General features: G+C 37.9%; 1 long non-coding RNA gene across 1 annotated transcript; it reads left to right on the top strand.

The window, feature by feature from the left end:
• The first annotated feature begins 100 nt into the window (after window positions 1-100).
• LOC308495487 lies at window positions 101-4,346 on the top strand. The gene is made up of 3 exons (XR_013992992.1): window positions 101-2,059; window positions 2,955-3,045; window positions 3,679-4,346. It is a non-coding gene; the product is annotated as an uncharacterized lncRNA (long non-coding RNA).
• The last annotated feature ends 6,010 nt before the right edge of the window (window positions 4,347-10,356 follow it).

Here is a 10,356-nt window from a genome sequence, read left to right on the forward strand (position 1 = left end):
ACTTCCTCGACTTTTATAAACATACATACAGTCTCCCCACAGGCCTCTGAGATTACATGTCTTCCATCACCCATTTTGAGTGGGGAGCTTCTCTATAGATGTTGGACAAAATTTTAATCCCACTACAAGTTCGAAACTTGCTAAGATATTTGGTGCACCTGTTGAAAATGTTCAAGGTCTAAAAGGTAAGAATTGCATTAAAAACTCTGCAAGCCTCAACCTCTTTTCCCCCTCTCACCTGAGGGCTTTCAGGGTGTTTGTGACTCCTGGATCCCAGGCTAAAAGGAAGTCAGAATATCCATAGTTGACCAAGCATTATGCAGGACACCTGAGGGCTATTTGACGCTATGAATACCAGTTTTCAGCTTTTAACAAACACAAAAGGGGATGGGTGTGAAATAAAGTACTTGATGTTTTTGAATAGGCAATCCAGGAAAGAACTCAAGTAGTAATTAAACTTAAGCACAAAGAACATGGAATGTCGTGGGAGAAAGTTTCTAAACTAAGGGAGTTCTTTGTGTGTGTGCACACAGATTCTCTTGTTTACATATTCTTATAATTCTCCTTCAGAACAAGAACATTTTCAGTACTTCTGCAAATACTGATGGAAGTGATATTAAAATTTAGACCAGTAGATATGAAACTTTTTCTTAATTACAACACTTCATATGTACAATTTTCCAGCCCAAACCTCCCATACCCACTCCACCCCCGCCCCAGTGTTATCACACCCCCTTGAATTCTGGCATTGACTATCGGGTTACCAAGTCCCTTCCCAATTCCCTGAAGCTTTTGATAACTGTGGGGACAGAGTCCCTCAGAGCAGTTTCCAGGCTGTCAGCTTCACGTGCAAAGGTGCTGGCTCGGGTAATAGATGGCTATCAGCTGTGACTAGTTGGCCATTAGTCACTGATATAACTGCCATGGCTATGCTGGGGGTGGTGACGCTGGAGAGGTGGGGGGGAGGCTGGGGGGGGGCGGGGGTGGTGCGTGGGTTGGCTGGCTGGCATAGAAGCTGATGGCAAATTGCGGATCTTGTAGCTTCTGCTTTCTGTGTCTCCAACCCAGCTGCCAGAGAGACTATAGTGGTGTGACTCTCGTATCTATGGTTCCGTCGGTGTTCCTTTTTGGCCTTGCCATATCCTGTGTTCTTATGCAGGGACCGGGACTAGAGACCCAGCAGGACAATAACCTCTTCTATTTCCTTGCCAAGCTCCAAACTTAGCTATCTCACCCCAACCACAAGCCCCAACTAGCCCCATCTGTTGGCCTTTTTGCCAGTGGTTTCCAGATGGCCTTGATGGTAGGTGAAGAGGAGGGCAGGCCATAAGACAATTGCTGAGGCAATCAATGTTCACTTTACCTAGGCATTGTTTCACATTAAAAATGCCAGTTTTCCCCATTTAACTAATTGGGAGGGTATCGGTTGGGTGTGAGATAATAATGCTATGAAGAATCTCAGGATGGAAGGCTGTGGAGGAAGGGGGTGTCATAGGGACAAGCTCCTAAAACAGGAATTATTTTATGCTTTCAGTTGCAAATATATATCTCAGAACTGCCAAACTCAGTATTCTTCAGTGCACTAATAGTCATTATTCTCCGTTAGACTATCAACATGTAAGGACTCACGTGACTCAGCCCGAGTTACTTAGAAACTTTGTAAGTGCTGGAAGTGGGATTAACATTCAGGCCAATGAGAACTTTGCTAGTTGTTCTAAATTACAGGACAATATAAGGTAGAACTCTATGAAAACTGAAAAATATTGAGGAAACAGGCCATTTCCTAGAAAAATGGTCAAAATTAATTCAAAAGAAGTAGGGAATTTTGGTAGGAAAATTTTAAATACATAAAAAACAAAGTAAAGAATAATTTGTAGGGTACGCTACCATTTGAGCTAAAAGGTAAGGGTAAGGGAACATATGTACCAGGTTGCCAAAACAATGCATACAAGTGGACATTTTGATCAACGTTGCTCAAGCAGCAGTTCGCCGTAATCAGAAGTGTCTGGACACTGATGATGACCACTTTGAGCACCTCTTGTCATTGCAGAAGTCAAACGTGAGTTGTATTCATCTTTTGCGGTCCGTATATATTGAGTATTACAATTTTAACACAGTTTTCCTTTCTTAAAATGTGTATACATTTTTGGGCACCCTCTGTATATTCATATGTTTGAATATTCACAGACTGTACTAATGGCTAAACAATAAACTAGTAACAGTGGTTACCTTAGGTCGGGGATGGAAGGGGGGTTCGGGAAAAACTGAGGAACTGGAAATAAGAGTTGGGACGGATTATTTACTGACTTTCAAGGGAGGACTATTCAATTGTATGACCATTCATGCAGTTTGAAATTTTTACCATATATATGTGTTACTTAAAACAAAAAAAGTTGTCAGAGATCTATCCTTCCCTCAAAAGCTGGATGGTTTCGCAGGCTATTCATTCAAGCCTCAAGGAGCAGATAATTCCTATAACATATACATTTTTACAAAGAGAGGAAAAAGGAACATTCATAAATTTCTTCTAGGCACCCAGTGTAGATATGGTATCAAACCTGACAGAGTATTAAAAATTAAAACTACATACCTATCCATCTCACTTATTAATGTAGGTACAAACTGTTAGCAAATCAAATTGGCAAAATAAAAATACCCCATGTTCAAGTACTTTTCCCCAGAAATGTAAAGTTCGTTCAGAAGCAATATGTAGTGATAAGTGATCATTTTAACGGATCAAAGAAAAAAAACCCATCATTAGGATGCTGAAAATTCAACTCCTTCCTGAAAAGAAATACATTAATAAAGTTGGACTACAAGGATACATTGGGGCCTAAGACTGCCTGCCCCCAAAAATATCCCACGAAGGCATATTGTGACTTTGAGTTAGTTGAAGTTACTTGACCAGCAGCCAATGCCAGAAGTGCATCTTGACCCTCGCTTCTCTCCTCCAGTGCCAGAAATAAATCTCCCCTGTGAAAGGTGTCCATCGCGTACCTGCAGCACTGGCATTCATGTTAGATGTGAACAACTCAGAGCCAACAGGTCTGTACAATCAACTCCTTTTTCCTCTTTTCTAATTTACCACTTGAATACCCAAACCTTGCTTAGATTCCTTTCCACTCAGCACTGACTTTCTTTGGCCTGTCAATTTCTCACAAATGTGTGGTCTTTTTGTCTAAAAAGTGTAACAAGTTGCCTGGTTCTGGCTTTTCTTGGAGCCTCATTTTATGATCTGAGTATTGGGATTTTTCCATGCACATGCTTTAAATAGGGGTTTCTGCTGTTAATCTAGTCTTCTGTCAATTTTATTATTTTATTAATAGTCCAGCCGTAAGAACTAAAGAAGGGTTGGGGGGAATTCTCTCCCTCCCCAATGGTTTTCCTGAGCACTGCTTTTCCTGAGATGACTGCAGCTCAGAGATACTGGTTGTCTGACAATAGAGCTAGCAAACGGAAGATTTTCTTACCTTGTCACTCTCCTTAAAATATCTGTGGGTCTAGTAAAAAAAGAAAACGATCAAAAAAAATTCTCCTTCTAAATTTAGATTATCAGGAGAAAATATTTGTGGAACTAGTGCCTTGGGCATAGCAATTTTGGTAAAAACTTCGTTTGAGTTCTCATGTTTCCGTTGATCCTTTTCCTCCCAGAGATGGTCATTGTTTTCTTTTGTCTAGTTTCTCCACCAGCTGGAAGATGCACCTGGCGGACAGCCAATCGAATAAGCCCTGGATCCAAGCTTAGGGAATCTGAAACTCAATTATGTGGGGGGCACGGGGAACACATGAGTCTCTGTGTTTTGGAACTGCTGTGTTTTTGTTTGTTTGTTTGTTTGTTTGTTTGCTTTGAAAACTGGACCGGTTATCTTTCTTAGGCTAACTTGGGGAGTAAATTTTCTGGACCTTGTGCTTTGGTTAAGCCATAAAAGCCTTATTGGTTTAAGTCACTATTGAGATTAGTTGCAGGAACTTCTAAGTTGAGAAAACAAATTTAGAGAGCTCTCATATTGATATAATAGCTAGCCATTAAGACTCCCTTAATACAATGGAAGGACAGAAATTAAAACAAAAATCTAAGTCCGCTCAGACCACTTCCTATGTACCTTCAGATATTTGTGGACATAAAATTCAGGACGTTAGAAGTACAACTAGGAAATTTGAAACAGCAATACCTTAAACTCCTAGAAGGAGAAACAACTCATATTTCTTCTCTCCCTTGAAGTTATAAACTTTACCATGTCTTTCAAAGGTGAACTCCTCAAGAGATAACATCCCACAATTGCTTGAGACTGAGCCCAATTAACTCAACCAGGAAAACCTGAAAGTTGAAAACCTTAAAACCACAGAAAATAAGAAAAATAGTTCTTTTTAAAAAGTACAAATTGCTAGAAAGGCTCCCTCATCCTGAATCTAGCTGAGTTTCCTTAAAATTATTTGTCAGGGACAAATCCCAATCCTAAAATTCTTCTCCACAAATACTAAAAAGCCTTAATTAACCATCTGAGCACATAAATTTTACTTATTCTAATTATTATCTACAAATTAATGAGTTTTACATCATTGTATCTGTTTCATGGCTAAAATTTTAAAACAAACTGTCAGGTCTCTTGTTCCATCTATCTAAATATTTGTACATATCTATATATGTGTCCATATGTGTATGTATATTTATATGTCGGTTTATAAAACTTATTTTTTCTATCTCTGGAGGATATTAACTAAAATTGGTTTATAAAGAGCTCTACTTAATTGGCTTAAAGGAATTAAGTCCTTATATAAATTAAGAAATAATAAAAAACTAACCGTAATGTTTTTTCAAGTTCACATAATCTAGAAAAATACTTGATATTAAAGGTAATGTAAGTTGCTGGTATAATTTTTTTAAATACACATCTTTAGAGTTATCCACATTTCAATACAATACTTTTATTCTACCTAAGTGTACTACTAAAAGTCAAGTTCATTTGTCAGGACAGAAAATAGCTTGTGATAATAACTGACTTTGTCTAATGTCTTATAAAGTATTCAGAGTAATCTAGGTATGATAGTTAAAAAATGAATTAATTAAATAGATTAATTAATTAAACTATTATTAATTAATGTAAGTATGTAAGTAAAATTACAAGTAAATTTACAGGTAAAATTAATGTAAGTATGTATGTAAGTAAAATATAAGGTTTTAGATAAAACTTTTTAGCAATAATTATGTTTTATAGTCTATGTACTTAAAAATAACTTCCCAATATCTTATTGGAAACTTGAAATTTTAGTTTTGCTAAATTACATTAAATGTTAAAAAATGTATTGGAGGGCTGACCCAGTGACTCATGCGGTTAGAGCTCCATGCTCATAACTCCAAAGGCTGCCAGTTCGATTCCCACATGGGCCAGTGGGCTCTCAACCACAAGGTTGCCAGTTCAATTCCTCGACTCCCGCAAGGGATGGTGGGCAGCGCCCCCTACAAGTAAGATTGAACACTGCACCTTGAGCTGAGCTGCCACTGAGCTCCCAGATGGCTCAGTTGGTTGGAGCGCATCCTCTCAACCACAAGGTTGCCGGTTCGACTCCCACAAGGGATGGTGGGCTGTGCCCCCTGCAACTAGCAACGGCAACTGGACCTGGAGTTGAGCTGCGCCTTCCACAACTAAGACTGAAAGGCCAACTTGAAGCTGATCGGCGCCCTCCACAACTAAGATTGAAAGGACAACAACTTGACTTGGAAAATGTCCTAGAAGTACACACTGTTCCCCAATAAAGTCCTGTTCTCCTTCCCCAATAAAATCTTTTAAAAAATGTATTGATATATACATCATTTCAAGATAAGATACAAATAATGAAACATTGATTACTTAACATAGGTTTATCTACTTTTGGTCTCCTATTACAGAAAAAAAATATTTGGGTCAGTTACTAAATATGTCTTGTGCCTTACTAAAAATCATAATATGAAGAAGCATATACAGTTGACCCGTGAGCAACATGGATTTGAAGTGCATGGGTCCAAATTATGTGTGGATTTTTTTCAATAAATATACAGTCAGCCCTTTGCATCCTCAGGTTTCACGTCTGCAGATTTCACTAACTGCAGATCAAAAACAGTATTTTTGTCTGCAATTGGGAATCTGCGGAACCAGAGAGCCTACTGTATGCATTCTTATTAGGTTGATGCAAAAGTAATTGCGGTTTAAAAGGTTAAAAATATTTGCGAAAGCCACAATTACTTTTGCACCAACCTAATATATAAGGGATTTGAGCATCTGTGGATTTTGGCATCTGCAGGGGGTCCTGAAATCAATCCCCCGTGGGTACCTAGGGAATGACTGTAGTTAAGTTTTGGGGGAGTCAAAAGTTATATGTGCATTTTCAACTGTACTGGGGAGTTGGCCGAGTTGGTGCCCCTAACCCCCTCATTGTTCAAGAGTCAACCGTATTTCTAAAAGTTATGAAATGCATTCATAAAATTTCCAGGGAAAGGATAGTTTACTTTTTACTAGAAGTTAAAGGTTTCTAAGGGTTAAAAATTCTCATACAGGTAATTAAATCTACTAAAATGACAAGGGAAATAACTTTGTATGATACGATGTTTTTAGGCTAAGAAAGGATATGAAACACGGAGATGCTTTTTATTGAGGAAAATGAAAGTGATTTTGTCCTAAATAAAGTTGGTTATTCCTGAATAGGTAAAGAACAAGAGACAAACTAAAATGGACTCAGAAGGTTGTAAAAGGTTTATAAAAAAGGGATCTTGAGAAAGAAATTTTATGTATGATCAAACTGGATAAAATTACATAAATTTATTATGAGGGTTTTAAAATATTTTTTTTATTTTGGAAGCTCTTTTTAAAATTTTTTCAATTACAGTTGACTTTTGTATTATTTTATATTAGTTTCAGGTATATAGCGTAGTGATTAGACATTTATATAATTTACAAAGTGATCCCTCTGATAAATCTAGTACCCACCGAGAACCATACATAGTTATTATAATAGTATTGACTATATTCCCTGTGCTGTACTTTACGTCCCTGTGACTATTTCTAACTACTAATTTGTATCCCTTCAGCTTTTTCACCCAGCTCCCCAACCACCCTCCTCTCTGGCAAACATCAGTTGTTTTCTGTATCTATGCGTTTGTTTCTGTTTTGTTTGTTCTTTTATTTAGTTTTTTTAGATTCCACATATAAGTGAAATCATATGGTATTTGTCTTCTTCTGACTAATTTCACTTAACATACTATTCTCTAGGTCCATCCATGTTGTCACAAATGGTAAGATTTCATTCTTTTTTTATGGCTGAGTAATATTTAATTGTATATATATACCACATCTTTTTTATCCAATTGTCTATTGATGGGTACTTAGGTTGCCTAAAAATAAACTTTAATATCAATAATGTGCTTACATAAAACCAAAACTTAATTTTCTTTCATCTGCTAAAGAGACAAAGTTTTCTCAGACTATTAGTATGATCCTGATAAAATATTATGAGGCGTTTTCAGTCTAGAAAGAAAAGATTTTGTATCTTACTAACTATGCTTCACACTGTCTTCATCAGGTCTTTGATTGCTTAAAATTGAATCTTCTTAATATTAAAAGAGCTAAGTTTTACCTACAAGTGTTTAACTTTCTGTAATTGCCTGCAAAGTCTGATTGTCCCCACCATTAAATGGTTAACTAAATATTGTTTCATAGTAACCTGTAATCGTATTTGACTAAGTGTTTTAAAACCTGTTATATTTTTGAGAAACTTCCCTCAAATCGGTTTCTATATGAAGTCTTACGGACCTAAAAATAACTTTGGGATTTTCCAGAGGGCCCCTGGAATACCTCAAAGATTTATTTTCTCCCCTTATAAAAGAGAAAGATTAAGCTAGTTAGGCATATTTAATATGTTAAATTACATGGGAAGCATTGTCAAATAAGAAATAATACTAAGCCTTCTTTATGTTATGCTTATATAGGTATATAAATGTTCTAAAGTTTCTAAAGTTATATGAAATTCTGATATGTCTTGGTATAATGTTATCAGTCATAATTCTAGTCACTGTCTTAAAATGTGTTTTACAGAAATAACCAAATTGCCTTGTCAATTACACTGTAATCAGATCTATAACCATGCTTTTTGAAGTCTTTTGTCATTTATAGGTACTTAGTGTTTTACTCTGGTGCTTTTTACAAAAGTGCTTCATCTTTAATTCGACTCATAAAAAGAACTCTGAATACAGGTTTCTGACCACTTTAAGACCATGAAACTATAAAATTTACAGAAGTCTAAAGAAAAACTGGATTAATGAAATTGCTGTTATTTAAATACGCTTTTGGAGTCTGTCATGCTATTAGCACAAATTGGAAGTCCGACGGATTCCTAACTTCTGCAGGTACCCCTTTTGCTACTGGGCATGTAATTGCTCCCCTGTTACAACCTATTCACCGCCCTTCTAAAATTGTCATTGTTTGCTGTTGAGCCCACACTAAGGAAACTGATATTCTATTTTTAGGAAACAACAGGGCTGCCCAAGCTACCAAATATGCAGCTCAAAATGGACCCCCCTTATCCCTTCTCTAGTCAGTTTTTAGACCAGCCTTTATCCCTCACTAATGTTACTAACTACAAATCAAATGCCCCATGGTTTAAAAAAATGGATACATAAGGGTATCAAACAATTATTAGATGGGTTATATGTGGGCAAAATGGACATCCGTGGGTCCCTTTTCTGTTGAATTTTATGGCTTACACATATATCCCACCAAATGGATCATATGTACAGATGAGGGTTAATTAAGGAATTAAAAGACAGTTGGTTTTGCCCTGGTATCCACAAAATTTCTGACCAAATCAATTCCCAGTGCTCCTCTTGTAAACCTCACCAAACTTGTGGAAGAAATCAATATGCCCCAGGAAGTCCTCCTAGGCCCACACTGTACTTTGTGGCACTCCACATGGATTTGATAGACTTAACCCCAGTTATTTTCACTGTTTGGTTGTTGTCTGCATGTTTAGCGGGTGGACTGAATGCTATCTAACTAGATATGCTAATGATACAACAGTAGTAATGAAACTAATAACTGGGATTATCCTGTGTTTTGGCATTCCTTTGGGGATTGAATCAGACCAAGGAAGTCACATCATAGCAGATACCAACCACTAATTGCAAAAACTCTAGGGTAGTCATTAAAATTTCATACCCCATAGCATCTTCAATCATCAGAGTAAGAGCAAATTAAAAGTCTAGATATAAAAAGGACTTGAGGAAAGATCTGTCAAGAAACCAAACTTAAATGGCCAGAACCTTTGCCCTTGGCCTTATAAAGACTGAATACTCCAAATAGGAGTGTGGGGACAGAACCCCAGAGAGCAGTTTCCAGGCTCTCGGCCTCACATAGAAAGGTGCTGGCTCAGGTAGTAAATGGCCATCAACTGAGATTGGATGGCCGTCAGCTGTGATTGAATGGCCATCAGCTGTAACCAGTGAGCCATTGGCCACTAATATAACTGCTGTGGCTATGCTAGCAGGAGAAATGGGGGCTAGCAAGAAGATGGTGGCTGAGCTGGCAAGCGAGGACTCCTGTTAGGACGGCGGGTTGCAGATTATGTAGCTCCTGCTTCCTGTGTCTCCAGCCCAACCACCAGCGAGAATATATTGGTTTGACTCCCCTATCTATGGCTCCGTGGGTGTTCCTTTTTGGCCTCACCATGTTCTGCGTTCTTATGTGGGGAGTGGGAGCTGAGACCCCGTATCACACCCCGCATGACAAGGAGACATGGATTAACCACTTTTGAAATAGTATTTGGATACCTAGTAATGCCTATGGGCATCTCTAAACCTTCTATCCCTGGATTAAGTGAACATTATGGGAACATAAGTGAACAACTTGATGCTATGGCTAGCTATATACAAGAGCTAACTAGTATACTTGAAGCTTATCGCCAGCAGGTAAAAGAGGCGTGGCCTCCACCAAGTGACAAGCCTTGCTATCCCTTTCGCCCAGGAGACTGGGTGTATTAGGTTGGTGCAAGAGTAATTGCAGTTTAAAAGGTTAAAAATAATTGCAAAAACCACAATTACTTTTGCACCAACCTAGTACATCAAGATCTTTAGAAGAAAAGACATGCTATCACCTCTTTGAATAGGACCTTATGAGGTACTGCTAACAACCTACACTGCCATCAAAATAAAAGAAAAATTCTCCTGGATCCATGCAAACCATGCCGAAATGGACCCAGTTCTTTTTTCTCAGGACAACTGGAAAATAGTCCCTACAGGGAACCTTAAGGATTTCCAGAGCCAGTCCCCAGGCCCTTGAAGTAGGTGGCATCACAATGGAGACAGCTTTCCCCAAAATCACAGATCAAGAA

The sequence above is a fragment of the Rhinolophus hipposideros genome (genome assembly GCF_964194185.1).
Source record: "Rhinolophus hipposideros genome assembly, chromosome: X".
Classification (NCBI taxonomy): domain Eukaryota; kingdom Metazoa; phylum Chordata; class Mammalia; order Chiroptera; family Rhinolophidae; genus Rhinolophus; species Rhinolophus hipposideros.